General features: G+C 39.1%; 1 long non-coding RNA gene across 1 annotated transcript in view; it reads left to right on the top strand.

The window, feature by feature from the left end:
- Positions 1 to 226: 226 nt before the first annotated feature.
- Positions 227 to 26,350, top strand: part of LOC309823424 — a 36,582-nt gene continuing 10,458 nt past the window's right edge. The window contains exon 1 of the long non-coding RNA XR_014296829.1: positions 227 to 599. This is a non-coding gene — a long non-coding RNA (uncharacterized lncRNA). The remainder of the gene's footprint in view (positions 600 to 26,350) is intronic.

Below are 26,350 nucleotides of genomic sequence, written 5' to 3'. Positions count from 1 at the left end.
CGTTTTAATCCATTTGGCGAGCCCACCGCAGTGGCCCAGACTCTGTCTGTGGCTCTAGCCCTGCTCCCCAAGATTCTAGGCTCCTTGTGGCCTGTGGTTCTGCAACTCAGCTGGTCGGGAGGGCAGGAAGGAAGGGTGGACCCGCTTGACATTTCCTGTCTTGCTGTGAGTCACTGATACCAAGTACTTTTCTTGCACTTCTCTGCCTACTATCCGGAGAGCAGGAATGCGGCCACAGAAGTCAAACCGGAACCATCCTCTGCGTCATGATAACGGCTCTCACGCGGTAAACTAGTGTGGTCTGCCCCGATATCAGGGGGCACACCCTCCCTGTGCAGGCAAGGAACTGAAGGATGGGCTCGCCATTACATTATCCTTTGTGAGAAGAGGATGGTGACACTTAGGAGAAAGAAAATCCTCCTGTATCACTTTGGTGCAGTGGAAAGGAGTCTCATTTTGGAGAAGGAAGGCAAAATTTCCAGTTCTGACACGGTTGGGAAAGATTGTAAGCCCGTCTCACACCTGCTTCCCTTCTACTCCCTGCCTGCCTGCCTGCATTGCCAACAAACTGAAGTTGAATATGGGGTTTTAAGATTCCTGTAAGTAAATGCCTTAAAAATAAAAATTTTAAAGTAATTCTTGCTTGTGGAGTATAACGTGAACGGGATTAATCTTTGTAGGAAAAGTCTGTCGGGGGGCATGATGACAGTTGTACTACTTAACTGCTAAGCTTGCTGGGAGGATCAGTAATAATAATAATAATAGCTACTGAGCACTTGTCTTACATTGGATATTATACTTTATATACATTATTGCTATTCCTCACAACACCCCACAACAAGCACCCCATTCTACCAGCTGCCTTGAAATGGGATGATGTATACGATAGTGCTTTGAAAATATTAGTCATTAAATACAAGTATTTTTATATAAAGGTATAATTAACATTAGTAAAAATTCCAGGGGCAATATTTTACTTAGGTTACAAAGAGCATGAGCTATGGAGTTACACACAACTAGGTTCAAACACCATTTTACCCCATAGCTATTGCTAAGTCTCTCTGGGCCTCAATTTCCTCCTCTGCAAAATGGGTACAATAACAGCTACCTCTTATGATTATAGCAATCACAAGGACTATTTGTAAGAATTCCACATCTTTGTATTTGACACAATAGGTTCACCCCAAATATGGACTCCCCTTTCTTTTCCATTTTTCCTCAAGGTAATAGAAATAAGACAAAGATCTTTAGAATCATTAATTAGGTATTTGAAAATTTTTCAGAGTGCCTACAGCAATACTGAGGAAGAGGAAGGACAAGTATAAGAAAGAGGAATAACAGAATAGTATAAATGAAGGAGTTTGCTGACCATGAGGAAAATAGTCTGATTGTTCTCATAAAGTGTATTTGGAAGTAACTTTGTATCAGAGACTTGAAAAAAAGTTGTGATGGAAGAGGAATTATTAAAAATGCATTTTATTTTCTTTAACACTGTCTGATCATAACAATATAACTTGATTCTAGGGTTCTGGTAGGGAAGTTGTTATGAATTCAGTTGTAGGAATGAATTTAAATTGCTAGTCATTGAGTAGCTGCCTCAGAAACCAGAAACCTGGCCTGTCATACTGAGTATTCACTGGAGGAGAGAGATTAAGCTGTATAGTGGTCACTGCTGTGCAGTAGAGAATTAGATATTTTCAATATTTTACTTTGTTCACACAATTATACTTTTTATCCATGAGAGCTGGATCAGTTCTCAAAATGGTAACTATTTTATTAAACAAACAGCTCCTTTTCTCAATCTCTTGCTAACTTTACACTTCAGAGTAGAAAATAACAAGTCAGTATCTTTTCTATATCAGTGCAGGTTAGATTCAGTACACTTCATGATATTCTCTACTTTTCATGGACACTTTTATGAATGTGGAGTTTGTTAGTACACTTGAAAGACTGCTTGTGTTGAAAGAAAAACAGTCTTGAGAACTATCTCAGCAAACACACCGGCACCACCCTGTTATATGCCTGAAGCATCAGTTTTCTGTTCAGGCAAGCTTTGTAGAGATTTGAGCACCGTATCATTGTGTTAGCCCTAAATACTTAAGTACATAAGTAGCATTCTTTTCCACAATTTTGGAAACATAAAACACTGGGTTCTAATTATATCTGCACATCTAAAAATAAAGTATACTTTGCAAAGGAAAGACACAAAGACCAGAAGAAACATTCTTAAATAGTAACAAACTTTTTACTACAAGGTCTTCATTTTATTTCACAGTTATCTCCTAACAAAATTCTTACTCTCTTTGTACCTACAATCTCTCCTATGGAAATGGCTTCAGTTATGGGTGGTAAATACAAAACTATCTGACAAATTGAGTGTATGACCCTGATAATTATCTTGTATATTATGGTGTCAGGTACTGAGTTGCATTTTCCTACAGTAGTTGATAGTTACTGAGTACATATTTGATAAAGAGTTTAAAAGGTATTATCCAGAAAAATGAGTCCACGTCTTTAAAAAGGATAGAGGGGGATAAAAGGAAATGAGTGAAACGTAGTGTAGCTTTTAGAAGCAGTTTATAAGATCTTTGTGTGAGCCACATTTAACTAATGGCAGCAGTGTTGGTTGTAGCTTTCATTATTCATGGATATCCTGAGGACATAACATAAAAGTATTTTTTTTTAAGTATTTTAATGCTACTAATATTGCTAAGCTTAACATTAGTTTCTCAATCATGAAAGGGGATTTTCTACTTGTTTAGTTCCTTATTCTTACACTAAATATAAGCTGTGATTTTTTTTTTTTCATATTTTGGTTATTTGATATCCCTATCCACACAATACAGGATCCACATCTAAGGAACAGAAGTTTGCTAGTGAGTCACATGGAAAAGAAACTTGAGTGTTTTTCAAGGCGAAGGAATTTTACAGTAATAATGTAAAATAGGCAAACTCAACCTTGCCTCATCTCTGAGTTTTTCTTTCCTCCCTTCCCCTTAATCTTCCATATGTTACATAAACTAAATTTAGAGAGGTTTTTCATTTTCAAAATAATTATGTTTAACACAGGAAGCAAAATAGGTCAATTTTGAAAAGTGACATTTTCTTCTTCTACTGGTTTTCATTATAAAATTAGAAATACACCCTTACAGTTCCCAAATCCACACAGTTGAAACTTTTACTGAAGGAGTTAAGGTGGAAGTAAGGCTTAGGCCGTAAAAGACCCCGTAGTTCTTAGAGAATTGGAGTTCTTACTTAGATCCTGAATTTGGAATTTCCCTTCTACTATTAACCTTCTACTTCTTTTACTATTTAACCCAAAAGTCCATCTCCCCTGTCAGAGTGAGGCCTCATTCCTCCCACGAATGTTCCAGCTTGGTGCTTGGCTTTCTGACTGCATAGGTACAGTCTTGGTCCAAATCAGCCTCTCCAGCCTTCTGTGACAGAGCCACATGGTGGTGCAGTGGTTCTCAAACTTTAATGTACATCAGAACCACCTGGAGAACTTGTTACAACACAGCTTACTGGGCATCACCCCTGGAGTTTCCGATTCATTGGTCTGGGGCGGTGACTAAGAGGTAGCATTTCTAACAAGTTCTCACATGATGCTGATGCTGCCAGTTGGAAACCACCAGTGTGATGCAAAGTGCCCCAGACCGAAAGCTGAGAAATCTTGCCTTCATCTAGTTTCATAATTTCCCTCCACAAATACACTAATGTGTGACCTCTGGGCCTTATATTTTTTTGTTGTTTTTAAAACAAAAAAAGTTTGAGCCGGTAAACTCTTGCTCAGAATTTCCCAGTAACAGTATTTTGTTATCTTGATTATTTAGTCTTCTAATGTTTGTCACCCTCTTTTTATATAGCAAATTCCCACTCTTTAGCAAGCCTTTCTGCTTGCTGAAGCATCGTTTAATTTATTGCTTATGAAATAGTTTAAACTGACCCATGGGCTCTAAGTGAGCTGTTTTCCATCTCCAGTTGCCTCCTTCACCCAGAAAAACTATGCAAAAGCTCTATAGCATCTTCTTCTGGAACCAGATGGCTCTCACACAACCATGAATAAAGTTAACACGTAAAAACCTATCATTTTTGTGGTAGTACCAAACTGATTTTTACCTCCAGTTAGTCAATCACTTTTAGCAGAGGGAAAGCAGATGACAACATTGGGATCCTTGTGAAAAACAGACCACGTCCAGAAGATACTTAAGGCTGTCCTAGCTCCAAGCTGGGGAAAGATCATTTCCCTGGGGCTTAATTCCATTTTATACTTCTTCTAACTTCATTTCTCAGTTTATTACTCATTACTGATAATTCTGCGTTTGACTCTGGTTGGTCAAGATTTTGAAATGGCAAACCATGTATTATTTTCATTTAAATTTGCTTCAGGGTTAAAGGAGTCTGAAGATCACTGTTTTTTGACAGGAGAATCATCTAGGTGTACATTCCAACAGATATGGAATTCCTTTCCTTTATTATCCACATCCGCTTTATGTAATCCAACCTTCTCCTAGCACTGAGAGACAACCATCTACCCATAATTTGCAAATTTCTATTCTGCTGAATACCGTCCTGCCTGGTTTTTGTAAGAATATTCCTACTGTTATTCTCTTGAGCATTAAAAGCAAGTATAAGCCAAGAGACATACTATGCATATATTAATTAGAAAAAAACAAAAACCAAGTCTAATAACACAGGACAGCTCCTTGCTAAGGGGCACTGCCACCATCAACACCCTCATTCCCAAAGCTTCACCTGTTATCTCGTAGTCCTCCATCTGGTTCTTATTTACCTACCTTTCAATAGTATTTCCAGCTCCTGGGAGCAGGAATCCTGTAATACATCTTTTGCATCCTTCCTAGTGTCTAATGGAGTACTGAGCATCACATGGATATCCAATAAGCAATTGCTGAGTCATGCTGAATTGAATTAAAAATTCCCATATTCCTGGTGCTAATGAAGGAAGCAACTGAACCTACCCCTGCTCTCCACAGTCTGAGAATTATCATCAAAAGTAAGGATTATCAGATAAATGAAGATTACCAGGAAGGAAAAGCCAAAGACCAATGAAAAATAGTGCAAAGAAGGGTTACAAGAAAGATAACTCCCCTTTAACCTAGTCGTCTCTCTGCTGCAAAAAGGGAATGTTTGGTAAATGTTTGGTGAAAGTTATAGCCCACATGGTCTATTGTGATTGTCACATGTACCAGCAGCATAGAGCAAAACAACTTTTTTTTAGGCCTGAATTTCTAATAAAAAAGTTTAGTGTTTATTTCTTTGATCCTATGATTAGTAAGCTTGTGTATAAATAATGAAAAGTGCTTCTCCAAGTCCATGACTAATTCCTAAATATTAATTCAGTGCTCAGACACTAGTTTTTACTGCACATTTTCCTCCCTAATGTAAACCTTGTGAGTGTCATGTGCAGGAAGTAGGACAGAGAACAGAGGTCTTCTGTTAACTTTAGTGCTATTACATGGACTTCCTTGAGGACTGTGTGTTGGGTTCCATGTTCTACAACCGTGAATAGTCATCTTTACCATGCCTTGGCAAGCTGCTGGTTTTTAAAATCTACTTTTGAATCTCTTGCTTTTTAGAGTTGTATTATAAAATCTGTCACTTTATACATTTTTTTTCCCCAGTGTCTAGTGGAGTCATGAGCATCTTGTGGGTTTCCAATTAACAATTTAATCATGTTGAACTGAATTTAAAAAATTTAAAAGGAATTTAAAAATACTATTCTTTGTTTCCAGGATGAAAGTTTTGCATGGCATCTATGGTATAATCGAACAATTATTACAAACTAAATTATTACAAGCTAAATATCATAAAATATTGAAAAAATATTGTAACCAAAAATTGTCATTGCATACAAACACAGACACACCTTTGCCATTTCCTATAACATATTTGTCTTATAGTTTTTATATAAAGATTTTATGTAAAAGCATTAACCACATTTTTTGAAAAGTATTTGGAATTCTTTGTTGTGTACAAATACTAAGGTAGGACCACATGGGACCCACTGTTTTGGCTTTTGAAAAAGTAAACTCAATTTTTCCAGTAAATCTATGGACATTACATGGTATGTACATATGTTGGCTCGATAGATAACTTTACTTGTAGGGTTGGTCCAGTAACAAATCAAAGTCTTAAAAAAAAAAATTAATGTCTTGGCACCACCCCACCTCAACTTTAAGGAATTCTCTGTAATAATGAATTTTCACCCTTTATAATAAAGATTTTCTTCTCATGCAGATGGTGGTATTTTGAATGAACACAAGTGTATATAAAAGATCAATAGGAAATAAAGTTATACCCATATGAAAGGTGCTTTTCTCTAAATAACAAAAACTGGACTATAAAATAAAGATGATGGTTTTAGTTTTCTAAGTTCTCCCTCTTGTAATTTCATTGGCCCTTGTTTGGCAAAATGAAAATTGAAAATTAGCCTTCGTTGTTTTATTATGCATACATATATCTTGCAATCCACTTGATAGGCCACCATTGTCACTGGCAAAGCTAGAACATTTCATCAGACTGTTGTTGTGACTAGAAGTTTGGGATTGTTTAGCAAAACTAGAAGTTTGGGATTGTTTAGCAAAACTGAGCTGGGATCAGGCCTGTTTTGCTGTGCTCACAGACCTGATTAACTGCCACTTTTCATATACAGTAGAACCTAAAGCAGTGGTTTCCAAAGCATGGCCTGAGAATCATCTAAGAAGCTTGTAATTATGCATATACCCAGGCCCCACATGGACCAACAGAATCAGAACCTCTGGGTGCAGGGCCTGGAGATTTACATTTACACAAGTGTCCCACGTGATCATTACGCTCACCAAATTTGAAAGCCAGTAACTGCAGGCTCACACTTAATAATTAAAAAATATACAACTCATCTTTTGGTTAAAAAAAAAAAAAAAAGATTAGTTTGGTAAAATTTATCTTTCGGTTTTATATTTGCTTTGCCTCTCCATTCAGTGTGCTTCCGTTATTTTCTGCTCTCCTTTTCTCTCTCCTCTTACTAAAGTAAGTCTCAGAATTTTAGAACTACGTGCGATTAGAATCCTTTGGTTACAAGCAGCAGAATCTAATTCTGAATGAGTTAAGCTAAAATAAAATTTATTCCAATTTATGGAGTAGCTCATAAGTCAAAAAGAAATCTGAAGGCCCAGTGTTAAGAAAAAGTATTTATGAGTTAGAGTAGAGTAAGAAGGACCTACCGTCTTCACTTCCTGTGTCATTTTATTCACATTACATTTAAAAAGTATCGGCTTTGTCTACCATGGTCCTGTTGCCATATCTTGGCCAGGAGAGGGAGTGTAGCTTAGGAGTGCTTTCCAGAACTGTATCTAGTGACTGAGGGGTAGATCTCTAAAGCAAAATAGTAGTACCTTTACAAGAAGACTGAAGAAAGATTTCCATGTGGTCAAAAATGATAGATTCACCATGATGCAGAAAACTTTAGAATACTGAATGTGAAGTCGTCATTTTAACCATAAGTCACCTAATTTCTGAGAGTTAGTTAACAAATACTTATTACACAACTAGTACTCTGAGTCAGGTGCTATATTAGGTGTTAGGGAAATAATAACAAAGTTACTAGAGGTCAGGGCAACAAATTAAGGCAAATAGTAGGTGGGCTAGTTTAGATTGAATATGTTTATAATAGGAAGTCTCTAATCAGGACTAAGGGAAGAGCCTGTTTATGTAAATAAAAGTCTGAATCAGAGGCCTTTTCAATGGACTGTTGTTTCCATTAACTAAGGAAGGCAGGTAAACACTGTTTGCCTGCTGGGTGTTCTCACCGGGACTTGAGGAATAGATACTCCGGCTTGCAATTTGTATAGTAGTGAATTAAATAATTATTGAATGAATAAAACGACCTGATTACAAGTTTTTCTCTCAGTTAAGTAGGATAGTAGTCTTTCTGAAATTATTTTGTGTTATATTACGTTACATTATTTATTTGAACAGACCCCATCGTTTCAACCAACTTTTATTGAGCACCTAATGTGTGCTAGCTACTGGGGATACAGATTGTTCCTGCACTCAGGGAGTTCACATTCACTTTCAGGGAGTGCCTTTATTCAGCAATAAAGCAAACTTTAGCCTGGTTGTATATTAACTTATCACAAGTTCAATGATTTGCCCTCTTAACTTGTTTTTGCAACAGGTGGTCCTGCCAGCAATGCTCCAGTCCCCAGTCACTCCACTAATCAATACAGATTCATCCTTCATGTTTGACATAAAAAGACCCTCTGGGTCGAGTTTTCTTGCTTCCCCTAAAATTTAAGTCTCCTATGGCATTTTATGCCAATACTTCCATCCCATAATTGCTTACCTGCCTTGCTCCCCACTAGACCTTAACTTCTTCATCTTCCAGGAGCCTAGAGCCTCCGTAGACAATGTGTTAAGTTTCAACCACCATTTATACTCTGAGAAAGCTCAAAGCTATGTCTCCATTTCAGAAATATCTGTTAATTTCTGGATTTATACAGCCTACTGCACACACAGAATTTCCAAATCTGATCTCGCTGATCATTTCCTCATTTGTTTCCTCCTCTTGGAATCCTCAATTTGGGTGAAGGGAACTGCCTTCTATCTAGTTTTTCAAGACAGAAACCTGGAATCTCCTCTGCCTCTTCCATCTCCTCCTCCTTCCACATGAATTCAGAATTCCTCACCTTAATATATTTCTACACCACCCACTCTACTGTATCCCCCCTGTCACCACCTTTGTTCAAGCAAGCATGATTTTTGGTTTGTTTTTAACGTTTTTATTGGAGTATAATTGCTTTACAATGGTGTGTTTCTGCTTTAGTGAATCAGTTATACATATACATATATCCCCATATCTCTTCCCTCTTGCGTCTCCCTCCCTCCCACCCTCCCTATCCCACCCTTCTAGCTGGTCACAAAGCAAAGAGCTGATCTCCCTGTGCTATGCGGCTGCTTCCCACTAGCTATCTATTTTACATTTGGTAGTGTATATATGTCCATGCCACTCTCTCACTTTGTCCCAGCTTACCCTTCCCCCGCCCCGTGTCCTCAAGTCCATTCTCTAGTAGGTCTGCATCTTTATTCCTGTCTTGCCCCTAGGTTCTTCATGACCTTTTTTTCTTTTTTTTTAGATTCCATATATATGTGTTCGCATATAGTATTTGTTTTTCTCTTTCTGACTTACTTCACTCTGTATGACAGACTCTAGGTCCATCCACCTCACTACAAATAACTCAATTTCGCTTCTTTTTATGGCTGAGTAATATTCCATTGTATATATTTGCCACATCTTCTTTATCCATTCATCCGATGATGGACACTTAGGTTGTTTCCATCTCCGGGCTATTGTAAATAGAGCTGCAATGAACATTTTGGTACATGACTCTTCTTGAATTATGGTTTTCTCAGGGTATATGCCCAGTAGTGGGATTGCTGGGTTGTATGGTAATTCTATTTGTAGTTTTTTAAGGAGCCTCCATACTGTTCTCCATAGTGGCTGTATCAATTTACATTCCCACCAACAGTGCAAGAGGGTTCCCTTTTCTCCACACCCTCTCCAGCATTTATTGTTTGTAGATTTTTTGATGATGGCCATTCTGACTGGTGTGACATGATATCGCATTGTAGTATTGTTTTGCATTTCTCTAATGATTAATGATGTTGAGCATTCGTTCATGTGTTTCTTGGCAATCTGTATCTCTTCTTTGGAGAAATGTCTATTTAGGTCTTCTGCCCATTTTTGGATTGGGTTGTTTGTTTTTTTGATACTGAGCTGCATGAGCTGCTTGTAAATTTTGGAGATTAATCCTTTATCAGTTGTGTCATTTGCAAATATTTTCTCCCATTCTGAGGGTTATCTTTTCATCTTGTTTATGGTTTCCTTTGCTGTGCAAAAGCTTTTAAGTTTCATTAGGACCCATTTGTTTATTTTTATTTCCATTTCTCTAGGAGGTGGGTCAAAAAGGATCTTGCTGTGAAATATGTTACAGAGTGTTCTGCCTATGTTTTCCTCTAACATTTTGATAGTGTCTGGCCTTACATTTAGGTCTTTAATCCATTTTGAGGTTTTTTTTCTGTATGCTGTTACGGAGTGTTCTAATTTCATTCTTTTACATGTAGCTTTCCAGTTTTCCCAGCACCGCTTATTGAAGAGGCTGTCTTTTCCCCATTGTATATTCTTGCCTCCTTTATCAAAGATAGGGTGACCATATGTGCATGGGTTTATCTCTGGGCTTTCTGTCCTGTTCCATTGATCTATCTTTGTGTTTTTGTGCCAGTACCATACTGCCTTGATTACTGTAGCTTTGTAGTATAGTCTGAAGTCAGGGAGCCTGATTCCTCCAGCTCCATTTTTCTTTCTCAAGATTGCTTTGGCTATTCGGGGTCTTTTGTGTTTCCATATAAATTGTGGAATTTTTTGTTCTAGTTCTGTGAAAAATGCTGGTGGTAGTTTGATAGGGATTGCATTGAATCTGTAGATTGCTTTGGGTAGTAGAGTCATTTTCACAATGTTGATTCTTCCAATCCCAAGATCATGGTATATCTCTCCATCTATTTGTGTCATCTTTAATTTCTTTCATCAGTGTCTTATAATTTTCTGCATACAAGTCTTTTGTCTCCTTAGGTAGGTTTATTCCTCGGTATTTTATTCTTTTTGTTGCAATGGTAAATGGGAGTGTTTTCTTAATTTCACTTTCAGATTTTTCATCATCAGTGTATAAGAATGCAAGAGACTTCTCTGCATTAATTTTGTATCCTGCTACTTTACTAAATTCATTGATTAGCTCTAGTAGTTTTCTGGTAGCATCTTTAGGATTCTCTATGTATACTTTCATGTCACCTGCAAATGGTGACTCCTTTACTTCTTCTTTTCTGATTTGGATTCCTTTCATTTCTTTTTCTTTGATTGCTGTGGCTAAAACTTCCAAAATTATGTTGAACAATAGTGGTGAGAGTGGGCAAACTTGTCTTAGTCCTGATCTTAGTGGAAATGGTTTCAGTTTTTCACCATTGAGGATGGTGTTGGCTGTGGGTTTGTCATATATAGCCTTTATTATGTTGAGGTAAGTTCCCTCTTGCCTACTTTCTGGAGGGTTTTTATCATAAATGGGTGTTGAATTTTGTTGAAAGCTTTCTCTGCACCTATTGAGATGATCATATGGTTTTTCTCCTTCAATTTGTTAATATGGTTATCACATTGATTGATTTGCATATATTGAAAAATCCTTGCATTCCTGGGATAAACCCCACTTGATCATGGTGTATGATCCTTTTTGTGTGCTGTTGAATTCTCTTTACTATTTTGTTGAGGATTTTTGCATCTATGTTCATCAGTGATACTGGCCTGTAATTTTCCTTTTTTGTGACATCTTTTTCTGGTTTTGGTATCAGGGTGATGGTGGCCTTGTAGAATGAGTTTGGGAGTGTTCCTCCCTCTGCTATATTTTCGAAGAGTTTGAGAAGGATAGGTGTTAGCTCTTCTCTAAGTGTTTGATAAAATTCGCCTGTGAAGCCATCTGGTCCTGGGCTTTTGTTTGTTGGAAGTATTTTAATCACAATTTCAGTTTCAGTGCTTGTGATTGGTCTGTTCATATTTTCTATTTCTTCCTGGTTCAGACTCGGAAGATTGTGTATTTCTAAGAATTTGTCCATTTCTTCCAGGTTGTCCATTTTATTGGCATATAGTTGCTTGTAGCAATCTCTCATGATCCTTTGTATTTCTACAGTGTCAGTTGTTACTTCTCCTTTTTCATTTCTAATTCTATTGATTTTGGTCTTCTCTCTTTTTTTCTTGATGAGTCTGGCTAATGGTTTATCAATATTGTTTATCTTCTCAAAGAACCAGCTTTCAGTTTTATTGATCTTTGCTATTGTTTCCTTCATTTCTTTTTCATTTATTTCTGATCTGATCTTTATGATTTATTTCCTTCTGCTAACTTTGTGGGTTTTTTTCCTTCTTTGTCTAATTGCTTTAGGTGTGAGGTTAGGTTGTTTATTTGAGATGTGTCCTGTTTCTTAAGGTAGGATTGTATTGCTATAAACTTCCCTCTTAGAATTGCTTTTGCTGCATCCCTAGGTTTTGGGTCGTTGTGTTTTCATTGTCATTTATTTCTAGGTATTTTTTGATTTCCTCTTGGATTTCTTCAGTGATCTCTTGGTTATTTAGTAGTGCATTGTTTAGCCTCCATGTGTTTGTATTTTTTACAGATTTCTTTCCTGTAATTCATATCTAGTCTCATAGCGTTGTGGTCAGAAAAGGTACTTGATACAATTTCAATTTTCTTAAATTTACCAAGGCTTGATTTGTGACCCAAGATATGATCTATCCTGGAGAATTTTCCATGAGCACTTGAGAAAAAAGCGTATTCTGTTGTTTTTGGATGGAATGTCCTGTAAATATCAATTAAGTCCATCTTGTTTAATGTATCATTTAATGCTTGTGTTTCCTTATTTATTTTCATTTTGGATGATCTGTCCATTGGTGAAAGTGGGGTGTTAAAGTCGCCTACTATGATTGTGTTACTGTTGATTTCCCCTTTAATGGCTGTTAGCATTTGCGTTATGTATTGAAGTGCTCCTATGTTGGGTACATAAATATTTACAATTGTTATATCTTCTTCTTGGATTGATCCCTTGATCATTAGGTAGTGTCCTTCTTTGTCTCTTGTAATAGTCTGTTTTAAAGTCTATTTTGTCTGATTGAGAATTGCTTCTCCAGCTTTTATTTTTTTTTTTTTTTGCGTTACGTGGGCCTCTCACTGTGTGGCCTCTTCCGTTGCAGAGCACAGGCTCCAGACACGCAGGCTTATTGGCCATGGCTCACAGGCACATCCTCCAGATGCGCAGGCTCAGCGGCTATGGCTCCCAGGCCCAGCTGCTCCACGGCATGTGGGATCTTCCCAGACCGGGGCACGAACCCGTGTCCCCTGCATCGGCAGTTGGACTCTCAACCACTGCGCCACCAGGGAAGCCCTCCAGCTTTCTTTTGATTTCCAGTTGCATCGAATATCTTTTTCCATCCCCTCACTTTCAGTCTTTTTGTGTTCCTAGGTCGGATGTGGATCTCTTGTAGATAGCATATGTGTTGTTTTTGTATTCATTCATCCAGTGTGTTTCTTTTGGTTGGAACATTTAATCCATTTACATTTAAAGTAATTATTGACATGTATATTCCTACTACCATTTTCTTAATTGTTTTGGGCTTGTTATTGTAGGTCTTTTCCTTCTCTTGTGTATCCTGCCTAGAGAAGTTCCTTCTGCATTTGTTGTAAACCTGGTTTGGTGGGGCTGAATTCTCTTCGCTTTGCTTGCCTCTAAATGTTTTAATTTCTCTCTTGAATCTGAATGTGTTTCTTGCTGACTACAGTAATCTTGGTTGTAGGTTTTTCCCTTTCTTCACTTTAAATATACCCTGCCACTCCCTTCCGGCTTGCAGAGTTTCTGCTGAAAGATCAGATGTTAGCCTTATGGGGATTCCCTTGTATGTTTTTTGTTGCTTTTCCCTTGCTGCTTTTAATATTTTTTCTTTGTATTTAAGTTTTGATAGTTTGATCAGTATGTGTCTTGGCGTGTTTCTCCTTGGATTTATCCTGTATGGGACTCTCTGTGCTTCCTGGACTTGATTAACTATTTCCTTACCTATATTAGGGAAATTTTCATCTATAATCCCTTCAAATATTTTCTCAGTCCCTTTCTCTTCTTTTTCTGGGACCCCTATAATTCGAATTTCGGTGCATTTCATATTGTCCCAGAGGTCTCTGAGACTGTCCTCAATTCTTTTCATTCTTTTTTCTTTATTCTGCTCTGAAGTAATTATTTCCACTATTTTATCTTCCAGGTCACTTATCCGTTCTTCTGTCTCAGTTATTCTGCTATTGATCCCTTCTAGAGAATTTTTAATTTCATTTATTGTGTTGTTCATGATTGTTTGTTTGCTCTTTAGTTCTTCTAGGTCCTTGTTAAACGTTTCTTTTATTTTCTCCATTCTGTTTCCAAGATTTTGGATCATCTTTACTGTCATTATTCTGAATTCTTTTTCAGGTAGACTGCCTATTTCCTCTTCATTTGTTAGGTTTGGTGGGTTTTTATCTTCTTCCTTCATCTGCTGTATGTTTCTGTGTCTTCTCATTTTGCTTAAATTTCTGTGTTTGGGTTCTCCTTTTTGCAGGCTGCAGGTTCGTAGTTCCTGTTGTTTTTGGTGTCTGCCCCGAGAGGCTAAGGTTGGTTCAGTGGGTTTTGTGGGCTTCCTGGTGGAGGGGACTAGTGCCTGTGTTCTGGTGGATGAGGCTGGATCTTGTGTTTCTGGTGCGCAGGTCCACGTCTGGTGGTGTGTTTTGGGGTGTCTGTGACCTTGTTATGATTTTAGGCAGCCTCTCTGCTAATGGGTGGGGTTGTGTTCCTGTCTTGCTAGTTGTTTGGCATAGGATGTACAGCTTGTAGCTTGCTGGTCCTTGAGTGGAACTGGGTCTTGGCGTTGAGATGGACATCTCTGGGAGATCTTCGCCGTTTGATATTAAGTGGAGCTTGGAGGTCTCTGGTGTACCAATGTCCTGAACTTGGCTCTCCCATCTCCGAGGCACAGCCCTGACACCTGTCTGGAGCACCAAGAGCCTGTCATCCACACAGCTCAGAATAAAATGGAGGAAAAAAGAAAGAAAGGAATGGAGGAAGGGAGGGAGGGAGGGAGGGAGGGAGGAAGGAAGGAAGGAAGGGATAAAGTAAAATTAAATTTAAAATTTAGTAAAATAAAAAACAAAATATAATTATTAAAAAAATTTTTAAGTAATTAAAAAAAAAGAAAGAACAATCAAACCAAAAAACAAATCCACCAATGATAACAAGTGCTGAAAACCATACTAATAAAACAAACAAAAAACAGATAGATAGAACCCTAGGACAAATGGTAAAAGCAAAGTTGTATAGACGAAATCACACACAGAAGCATACACATACACACTCAGAAAAAGAGAAAAAAGGGAAAAAACTATATATATATCATTGCTCCCAAAGTCCACCTCCTCAATTTGGGATGATTCATTGTCTATTCAGTTATTCCACAGATGCAGGTACATTAAGTTGATTGTAGAGATTTAATCCACTGCTTCTGAGGCTGCTGGGAGAGATTTCCCTTTCTCTTCTTTGTTCTCACAGCTCCCAGGGTTCAGCTTTGGATTTGGCCCCGCCTCTACGTGTAGGTCGCCTGAAAGCGTCTGTTCTTTGCTCAGACTGGACGGGGTTAAAGGAGCAGCTGATTCAGGGGCTCTGGCTCACTCAGGCCGGGGGGAGGGAGCGGTATGGATGCGGGGCGAGCCTGCGGCGGCAGAGGCTGGCATGACGTTGCAGCAGCCTGAGGCACTCTGTGTGTTCTTCCGGGGAAGTTGTCCCTGGATCACGGGACCCTGGCAGTGGCGGGCTGCACAGGCTCCCAGGAGGGGAGGTGTGGATAGTGACCTGTGCTCACACACAGGCTTCTTGGTGGTGGCAGCAGCGGCCTTAGCGTCTCATGCCCGTCTCTGGAGTCCGCGCTAATAGCCGCGGCTCTCAACCGTCTCTGGAGCTCCTTTAAGCAGCGCTCTTAATCCCCTCTCCTCACGCACCAGGAAACAAAGAGGGAAGAAGAAGTCTCTTGCCTTTTCAGCAGTTCCAGACTTTTTCCTGGACTCCCTCCTGGCTAGCTGTGGCGCACTAGCCCCCTCCAGGCTCTGTTCACACCATCAACCCCAGTCCTCTCCCTGCGCTCCAACCGAAGCCCGAGCCTCAGCTCCCAGCCCCGCCCGCCCCGGAGGGTGAGCAGACAAGCCTCTCGGGCTGGTGAGTGCTGGTCGGCACCGATCCTCTGTGCGGGAATCTCTCCATTTTGCCCTCCACACCCCTGTTGCTGCGCTCTCCTCTGCGGCTCTGAAGCTTTCCCCCTCTGCCACCTGCAGTCTCCGCCCGCGAAGGGGCTTCCTAGTGTGTGGAAACCTTTCCTCCTTCACAGTTCCCTCCCACTGGTGCAGGTCCCGTCCCTATTCTTTTGTCTCTGTTTATTCTTTTTCCTTTTGCGCTACCCAGGTACGTGGGGAGTTTTTTGCCTTTTGGGAGGTCTGAGGTCTTCTGCCAACGTTCAGTGGTTGTTTTGTAGAAGTTGTTCCACATGTAGATGTATTTCTGGTGTATCTGTGGGGAGGAAGGTGATCTCCGCATTTTACTCTTCCGCTATCTTGAAGCTTCTCCAAGCCAGCATAATTTTTGTGAGGAGAACTGCAGTAGCTTCTAAATTAGCCTAGCCCCTTCTGGTCCATTTTCCAAAGAGTTAGCAGAAGACGACTTTATAAACCAAAACTTATTTCCCTTACCTCTTTTAAAAAACGTTTCAAAAGCTCTTGTAATGTTAAGGAGAAAGTTCAAGTTCACAGGCACTATATGAAAACCTCTTCATTGTCCATCCTTGCCCATCAGTCTAATTTCTAGGTCTGCCAAAGCCAGCAAGTAGTGTTTGAGATCCCACCCCGCCACCCTATCCCAAGACCTTACCATTTTAGTGAGAGTGACTTCCAGCTGCCTGATGTCTTTCTCCTCTAGCTGTCCTCAACCAGCAAATATCAAAAACTGATGCACGAATGAGTAATCCAACTTCCTTCCTCTTGTTAGATAACTCTAAGGCCTGTGTCCTATATCAGCTCCCAGAATTCCCCAATGTAACTTATTTCCATTCATCTGTATTTACCACAGTGGTAACAGACTTGATAAAGTAACCTTTGTGGCTGTCTCTCCTTTCCCAGCTTACTTTCCCACGGTCCACCCAGTGTCTCCTGGGATCATCCCATTGATACAATGAATCCTTGTCTCTAAATCAGATTTTTAGGAGCCAAATAGACACCCAACATGTATTCGTTGCTTCAGAAAAAAAAAAAAAATTGTATTTTTAAAAATGTCATGTTCTCCCTGGAATGATTCTGGCTCCTACCTCCATTACTTTGCTAAACTTTACTAATTTCTTAAAATTTTTGCTCAAGCACTGCCTCTTTAAAGGAAGCTTAACACTGAATTGTGGACTGGAAGCTCTACCTCACCGTACACAAGCATACCTATATCATGGCAGACAGCTTAATCTCTGATTTGTTTGTCTGGCTTCCCTAGTAGACTGTGATCTCCTTGAGAGTAGGGATCAAGATATATTTGAATGTTTAGTCCAGCCCTAAAAATATAAGGGAAGACAACATTGATTAAGCTCACTAAATGTTTGCTCGAATGAATGGTTTTTAATGAATACGTTATGAATGAATGAATAAATAAAAAATGAAACCAACAAGGGCAGATTGAATTCAAGTAAAGAAATCTATTGCTGAATGAAAATTTATACAATTAATCCCAAGTTTCAGAAGAAATAGTTTAGTTTATTTGCACCATTGTTCTTCCAGTAAGTGTGGATAACAATAAAATATTACATTCTAAGCAATTGTTATGTCCCAGATACTGTGTAAGCACATTAAAAATAGTACATATCTTCCCATTGTATATGACATTATGATATCATATTACATTACACCTATTAGAATTTATTATTATGACTGTTATAGTTAGTTTAACAAAGAGTTAATTATGCTCATGCTGGATATTTTAAAGCAGTTTCTTTTCACAAGAGTCTCAGAAAGTCCCATTATCCTTATCAAGGTGGTACAGAATAATAAATTCAAATGATGGGTTGAGTTTGGGAACTTTCTTCCTTTTGCCTTGCTCAATACAGAGGGTTAATAATCGTCAGGGGCAATCTTCTGGCCTCACACTGTTTTGTAACTTTTTTTTTTAAATTTATTTTTGGCTGTGTTGGGTCCTCATTCCTGCACGCACGCTTCCTCTAGTTGTGGCAAGTGGGGGCTACTCTTCCTTGCGGTGTGTGGGCTTCTCATTGCAGTGGCTTCTTTTTGCAGAGAACGGGCTCTAGGCACGCGGGCTTCAGTAGTTGTGGTGCGCAGGCTCAGTAGTTGTGGCTCGCGAGCTCTAGAGCATAGGCTCAGTAGTTGTGGTGCACGGGCTTAGCTGCTCTGCGCCATGTGGGATCTTCCCGGACCAGGGCTTGAACCCACGTCCCCTGCATTGGCATGTGGATTCTTAACCCCTGAGCCACCAGGGAAGCCCTGCTTTGTAACTTAATGCAGCCAAAATACTCTTATTATGACCATAGGCTAGAATTTCCTAAAACCAGTTTCAGAATTATATTTTACAAACACATTCAAAATTTAGGTTCACAATAAAGTAGTAAAACATTTATTCAACAAACGTAGTAAGCCCTTTTTGTATATATTGCATGGTATTAACTTCTGGGGATACAGATTTAACTAAATCAGGATTCTGATCACTGGCATGTGGTAGCTTATCTTGAATAATACAGCTGACCCTTGAACAACACGGGTTTGAACTGAGTGGGTGCAACTTATACTCAGTTTTTTCAATAAATACACAGGCCCTCAGTATCTACGGGGTTCCATATCTGTGGATTCAACCAACCGCAGATCATGTAATATTTATGATCTGGATCTGCAGCTGGATGAATCCATAGATTTGGAGTCTGTGGATACCGAGGGCAAATATGGGACTCAAGCATCCGTGGATTCTGGTATCTGTGGTGGGTCCAATCCCCCTCAGATTCTGATGACTGTAATTGCCCTTTCCAATTTCAGGATCAGTGACCAAAAGGTACCACCTAAGTCTTTTTTCCTCTACTGTGACCAGAATTAAAAATAAAGATTGACTTGGTCTTTGATAATTTTGTATTTGTTTAGTCTTTCTGCTAAGAAACTCCAGATGCTTTATAAACATTAGCATGTTTATCTTGAAATGACTACTCCCTTTGTGTCAAAACTGAACTGAACAATACTTTCATTTTATCTATGAATGAATGAATTTATTAATTTTGCTTTTCTCTTCTGGTTTTCTCTCTGTAAGAGTACTTGTTTTTTTTGAGGAAAGGGACTGTGTTTTACCTATTTTTGTATCACCAGGACCAGCCATGGCTTTAGGCACCTCATAAGCACTCTATAAGTGTTTCTACAACGGATTAAAAAACAATTCTGTAGAACATTTCATGCTTTTAAGCGTAAAAACTAGAAATGTTTTTGCAGAGTAGTTCTTTATAAATTTTTATCAATAAAGGCATTTAGGTTTAAGTCTTATGAACTAATCGGTACCTTAGTTAATCCCCACCCCAGTATCTTTTCTTCCAGACATAACTTGAAATCAGTGATAAATTCTAATTCATAAAACTAATCTCTAGTGTTACATCCTGTCTGCCTCATTCACTAGCTTTCCAACAATAATCTGAAGTAGTCAGCATGTAGTAATCAGGAAACCTTTACTGGCGTGCTTCCAGGCCCTAGTCATCGTTTATGAGCCTTAACACTATTAAGTCACATTGACTTAGGCTCAACCACACGAATGAAAATTCCACGATACTCTAAGCCAGTATGTACATACAGGTCCACAATTTACAAAGAGGCTCTACTTAGAAGTTCGTTGTCACATCAGTGTCTGCAGCTTGGAGAGCATTTTCATAAATTCCCAAACTAGCCCATCAAATCCTTTTGTAAACTTTATTTAAAGACAGCTGAATCATAAATGCTGATAGTTGTACTCAAAGTTATGGATTCTGGGTCGTGGACCTCTGGTGCAGGAAACTGGGGAGTAGGGATGGAGTCTGTCAGAGAGAGATGTATACCCCGAAGGCCTGAATAGACCAGTGTAGCAAATCCCCCAGTCTTTGCAAAGCCTATGCAGCACCACTTTCAGGTCACACATACCTTCCGGAACCCAACAGCAGGATGAAGGCAGAGGGCTGGCTTCCCAATGTCTAGACTTACAGCTTTCTTTGGACATCCCTGCCACCTTTTGTCTAAAGGGCCAAACAGTAAATATTTTAGGCTTTTCAGGCCATACAGTCCCTGTCACAAGTATGCACCTCTGCTGCTGTGGTGTGAAAGCAGCCAAAGATGATACATAACATATGAGCATAGCTGTGTTATAGTAAAACTTTACTAACAGATACTGAAATTTGAATTTTATATAATTTTCACTTGTCACAAATATTATACTTGAGGGTTTTTTTCCCCCCAATCATTTAAAAATATAGAAACATTCTTACCTGGGCTGGACAAAATAGACAGAAGGCTGGATTTGGCCCACAGGCCATAGTTTGCCAACCCTGCTTTAAAACAATCTGTGTTTGAGACTTCCCTGGTGGTCCAGTGGTTAAGAATCTGCTTTCCAATTCAGGGGGTGTGGGTTCAATCTGGGGAACTAAGATCCCACATGCTGCGAGGCAGCTAAGCCCACATGCCACAACGAGAGCCCTCATGCTCTGGAGCCCATGCGCCACAGCTAGAGAGAAGCCTGCATGCCGCACGAAGAGCCCGCATGCCACAACTAAGACCCGACGCAGCCATAAATAAATAAATAAGTAAATAAATAAATATTAAGGAAAAACATCTGTGTTTAACTTCACATTTGCTAAAATTCTCTTTCTGCCTCCTGTTCCATCTCCCTCATGCACGCTGAACACCTGTTTTGTTCTAAGTCCCCTGCAGGATGATACTAGGCCAAAGTATCCCATGCTCTGATGTGTCTAAATTTTCCTTCCTGCCTTCCCATTTCCCAGGTACAGCTTTCCACATAGTTCTTAAGGAAAATTAAGTGGATTCACCAAGAAGTGCTGTTGCCAGAGTATTCTCTAGAAAATACAAATCTGGACCTGTCATCCCAGTTCCAGCATTCCCCTATCTTTCCTTTGACTAAAAGAAATTAATCTTTTAAAGTCAGCTGTTAAGTCCTTGGCCACCTGGCTGTCATCTCCCATCATATCTTGCTTCTTATCAGTTCTGTGATTCTCACGTGCACTACACACCCTGTAGCCAGGCCAATTGTTTCCCCATTGCCAAGCAGGGCAGTTTGTGGCCCTTTTGCCCTCGTGCAGACCACTCTCTCTGTAATTCTTTGACCCCTCTTCCCTGATATGGAACTTCAGTTGACCCTCCAAGGCCCGGCTCTAAAGTCACACTCACAGTGAAGTCTTTGCTAATACCTTGAGAAATCGCTTTATAAAAAAACTTATAATGTATATATATATATATATATTTTTAATTAATTTATTTATTTTTGGTTTGTGTTGGGTCTTCATTGCTGCGCGCAGGCTTTCTCTAGTTGGGGCAAGTAGGGGCTACTCTTCGTTGCGATGCGTGGGCTTCTCATTGCAGTGGCTTCTCTTGTTGTGGAGCACGGGCTCTAGGTACGCGGGCTTCAGTAGTTGTGGTGCACGGGTTTAGTTGCTCCACGGCATGTGGGATCTTCCCAGAGTGGGGCTCAAACCTGTGTCCCCTGCATTGGCAGGTGGATTCTGAACCACTGTACCACCAGGGAAGTCCCTATAATGTATTATTTATTATGACATATAACACATTGTGGTGTAACTATCTGTTTATATACCTTTTCTTCCTACCAGACAGGTTTCAGGTGGCTAGGGATTGTGTTTCCTTCATCTTCACCGATACCTACCTCTACGACCTGCAGGTCCTAGCCCAGATTTGGCAAATAGTGTATTCCTATGATAGGTATTACATTTAACCCTCCAAGAGTGTTAAATGTTTTCACTTTTAGAAGTGTCTATTCCTTAACTCTAGTGAATTTCGAACTGGCAGAGTTTCAGGCTATAGTAAAATAAAGTGAACACATTTGGGCATAAAAAATAAATACGCTGTTTGTCCTCAGGGTCAGCTTCCCCAAGGGGTGTCCGTGGTTTACAGTCCTTGTTTCTCTCTGGTCCCGCAGGCTCTCTATCACATCCAATGTCCCCATGACCTTCATGGGTAAGGCTTCAGGTCTGAGGAGGGAAGTGGAGTGAGAGGAACTGCCATTCAAACTACCAGTCAGCTGTCACTTGTCTGAAAGCTAGTGACTGAGACAATACCTGGTTCTGCCATTTTCCTTACCTACCACATCTGGGGAGCAGAGTGGGGTTTAAACGGGAGTGACACAGACTCTGAAGCGTGCCACTTAGAAGTAAATGATTTTACTAAATGCAGAAAGAGTTAGGGAAATGAACAACTTTTAGTCTAAAATAAATGGCAGTGGTTCAATGAAGGTCCTGTCAGGAAGGTAAAATGTAAACAATTTTCTGATTTCTCCTTGGAAACTTTTCTACCTTTTAGACCTATTCAGTTTGATTTCTAAGGGAAAAAAAAGTAAAACTAAAAACAACAGAAAGACATTGTATATATATATATATATATGTGTATATATATATATATTTTTTCTTCTTCTTTTTTTTTTTTTTTGCGGTACGCGGGCCTCTTTCTGTCGTGGCCTCTCCCGTTGCGGAGCACAGGCTCCGGACGTGCAGGCTCAGTGGCCATGGCTCACGCGCCCAGCCGCTCCGCGGCATGTGGGATCTTCCCGGGCCGGGGCACGAACCCGTTTCCCCTGCATCGGCAGGCGGACTCTCAACCACTGCACCACCAGGGAAGCCCTCATTAGATATTTTTAAATGGCTATTCACTAATTTGTATCCTTTTCCTGGTTAGCAAAGTTGTTTCACCTTGATTACTATTTTGATTTTGACGTCCCTGAAATTCAGAAACAGAGATTTGATTATCTACGGATTATAGCAATGTTCCAAACCTGGTTTTCTTCCAACTTTGTAAACAGGACATTGTGGACTCATTTCATCTTCCCATTGCAGGGATTACAGACTAATTTATTTATTTAAAAAAATTTTCATTTATATACGATTTTTAAAGATTGCTTTCCATTTATAGTTATTGCAAAATATTGGTTATACACCCTGTGTTGTACAATACATCACTGAGCCTATCTTACACCCAATAGTTTGTACACCCACCTCCTCCAACTTCATACTGGCCCCCTCCCTGGGAACACAAACTAATTTTTTTTTTTAAACATCTTTATTGGAGTATAATTGCTTTACAGTCTTGTGTTATACAGTTTCGGCAGTATAACAAAGTGAATCAGCTATATGCACACGTACATCCCTATATCCCCTCCCTCTTGCGTCTCCCTCCCACCCTCCTTATACCACCCCACTAGGTGGTCGCAAAGCACTGAGCTGATCTCCCTGTGCCATGCAGCTGCTTCCCACCAGGTATCTATTTTACATTTGGTAGTGTATCTATGTCAATGCTACTCTCTTACTTCATCCCAGCTTACCCTTCACACTCACCGTGTCCTCAAGTCCATTCTCTACGTCTGTGTCTTTATTCCTGTCCTGCCCCTACATTCTTCAGAACCATTTTTTATTTTTGGATTCCATATATATGTGTTAGCATATGGTATTTGTTTTTCTCTTTCTGACTTACTTCACTCTGTATGACAGAACCTAGGTCCATCCACCTCCCTACAAATAACTCAATTTCGTTTCTTTTTATGGCTGAGTAATATTCCATTGTACATATGTGCCACACATTCTTTATCTGTTCATCTGTCACTGATGGACACTTACGTTGATTCTATGTCCTGACTACTGTAAACAGTGCTGCAATGAACATTGTGATACATGTCTCTTTTTGAATTATGGTTTTCTCAGGGTGTATGTAGTGGGATTGCTGGGTCATATGGTAGTTCTATTTTTAGTTTTTTAAGGAACCTCCGTACTGTTCTCCATAGTGGCTGTACAAATTTACATTCCCACCAACAGGGCAAGAGTGTTCCCTTTTCTCCACACCCTCTCCAGCATTTATTGTTTGTAGATTTTTGGATGATGGCCATTCTGACTGGTGTGAGGTGATACCTCATTGTAGTATTGATTTGCATTTCCCAAATGATTAGTGATGTTGAGCATCCTTTCCTGTGTTTGCTGGCAATCTGTATATCTTCTTTGGAGAAATGTCTATTTAGGTCTTCTGCCCATTTTTGGATTGGGTTGTTTGCCTTTCTGATATTGAGCTGCATGAGCTGCTTGTAAATTTTGGAGATTAATCCTTTGTCAGTTGTGTCATTTGCAAATATTTTCTCCCATTCTGAGGGTTGTCTTTTTGTCTTGTTTATGGTTTCCTTTGCTGTGAAAAAGCTTTGAAGTTACATTAGGTCTGATTTGTTTATTTTTGTTTTTATTTCCATTTTTCTAGAAGGTGGGTCAAAAAGGATCTTGCTGTGATTTATGTCATAGAGTGACATAAGAGTTTTATAGTGTCTGGCCTTAAATTTAGATCTTTAATCCATTTTGAGTTTATTTTTGTGTATGGTGTTAGGAAGTGTTCTAATTTCATTCTTTTACATTTAGCTGTCCAGTTTTCCCAGCACCACATACTGGAGAGGCTGTCTTTTCTCCACTGTATACTCTTGCCTCCTTTATCAAAGATAAGGTGACCATATGTGTGTGGGGTTATCTCTGGGCTTTGTATCCTGTTCCATTGATCTATATTTCTGTTTTTGTGCCAGTACCATGCTGTCTTGATTACTGTAGCTTTGTAGTAGAGTCTGAAGTCATGGAGTCTGATTCCTCCAGCTCCGTTTTTCTTCCTCAAGATTGTTTTGGCTATTTGGGGTCTTTTGTGTTTCCATACAAATTGTGGAATTTTTTGTTCTAATTCTGTGAAAAATGCCAGTGGTAATTTGATAGGGATTGCACTGAATCTGTAGATTGCTTTGGGGATTATAGTCATTTTCACAATGTTGCTTCTTCCAATCCAGGAACATGGTATATCTCTCCATCTGTTTGTATCATCTTTAATTTCTTTCATCAGTGTCTTATAGTTTTCTGCATACAGGTCTTTTGTCTCCTTAGGTAGGTTTATTCCTAGGTATTTTATTCTTTTTGTTGCAATGGTAAATGGGATTGTTTCCTTAATTTCTCTTTCAGGTTTTTCATCATTAGTGTATAGGAATGCAAGAGATTTCTGTGCATTAATTTTTTATCCTGCTGCCCTACCAAATTCATTGATTAGCTTTAGTAGTTTTCTGGTAGCATCTTTAGGATTCTCCATGTATAGTATCATGTCAGCTGCAAACAGTGACAGTTATACTACTTCTTTTCTGATTTGGATTCTTTTATTTCATTTTCTTCTCTGATTGCTGTGGCTAAAACTTCCAAAACTATGTTGAATAATAGTGGTGAGAGTGGGCAACCTTGTCTTATTCCTGATCTTAGAGGAAATGCTTTCAGTTTTTCACCATTGAGAATGATGTTTGCTGTGGGTTTGTCATATATGGCCTTTATTATGTTGAGGTAGGTTCCATCTATGTCTGCTTTTTGGAGAGCTTTTATCATATACGGGTGTTGAATTTGGTCGAAAGCTTTTTCTGCATCTATTGAGATTATAATATGGTTTTTCTCCTTCAGTTTGTTAATATGGTGTATCACATTGATTGATTTGCGTATATTGACGAATCCTTGCATTCCTGGGATAAACCCCACTTGATCATGGTGTATGATCCTTTTAATGTGCTGTTGGATTCTCTTTGCTAGTATTTTGTTGAGGATTTTTGTATCTATGTTCATCAGAGTTATTGGCCTGTAGTTTTCTTTTTTTGTGACATCTTTGTCTGGTTTTGGTATCAAGGTGATGGTGGCCTCGTAGAATGAATTTGGGAGTGTTCCTCCCTCTGCTGTATTTCGGAAGGGTTTGAGAAGGATAGGTGTTAGCTCTCCTCTAAATGTTTGATAGAATTCGCCTGTGAAGCCATCGGGTCCTGGGCTTTTGTTTGTTGGAAGATTTTTAATCGCAGTTTCAATTTCAGTGCTTGTGATTGGTCTGTTTATATTTTGTATTTCTCCCTAGTTCAGGCTCAGGAGGTTGTGCTTTTCTAAGAATTTGTCCATTTCTTCCAGGTTGTCCATTTTATTGGCATATAGTTGCTTATAGTAACCTCTCATGATCCTTTGTATTTCTGCAGTGTCAGTTGTTACTTCTCCTTTTTCATTTCTAATTCTATTGATTTTGGTCTTCTCCCTTTTTTTCTTGATGAGTCTGGCTAATGGTTTATCAATTTTATCTTCTCAAAGAACCAGCTTTTAGTTTTATTGATCTTTGCTATCGTTTCCTTCATTTCATTTTCATGATCTTTATGATTTCTTTCCTTCTGCTAACTTTGGGTATTTTTTTGTTTTTCTTTCTTTAATTGCTTTAGGTGTAAGGTTAGGTTATTTATTTGAGATGTTTCTTGTTTCTTGAGGTAGGACTGTATTGCTATAAACTTCGCTCTTAGAATTGTCTTTGCTGCATCCCATAGGTTTTGGGTCGTCGTGTTTTCATTGTCATTTGTTTTTAGGTATTTTTTTGATTTTCTGTTTGATTTCTTCAGTGATCTCTTGGTTATTTAGTAGTGTATTGTTTAGCCTCCATGTGTTTTTATTTTTTACAGT

This window comes from Grampus griseus (genome assembly GCF_964374135.1).
Source record: "Grampus griseus genome assembly, chromosome: 5".
In the NCBI taxonomy this organism is placed as follows: domain Eukaryota; kingdom Metazoa; phylum Chordata; class Mammalia; order Artiodactyla; family Delphinidae; genus Grampus; species Grampus griseus.
Note: the sequence above shows the minus strand (reverse complement) of the source record. Positions and strands in the feature narration are given on the sequence as shown.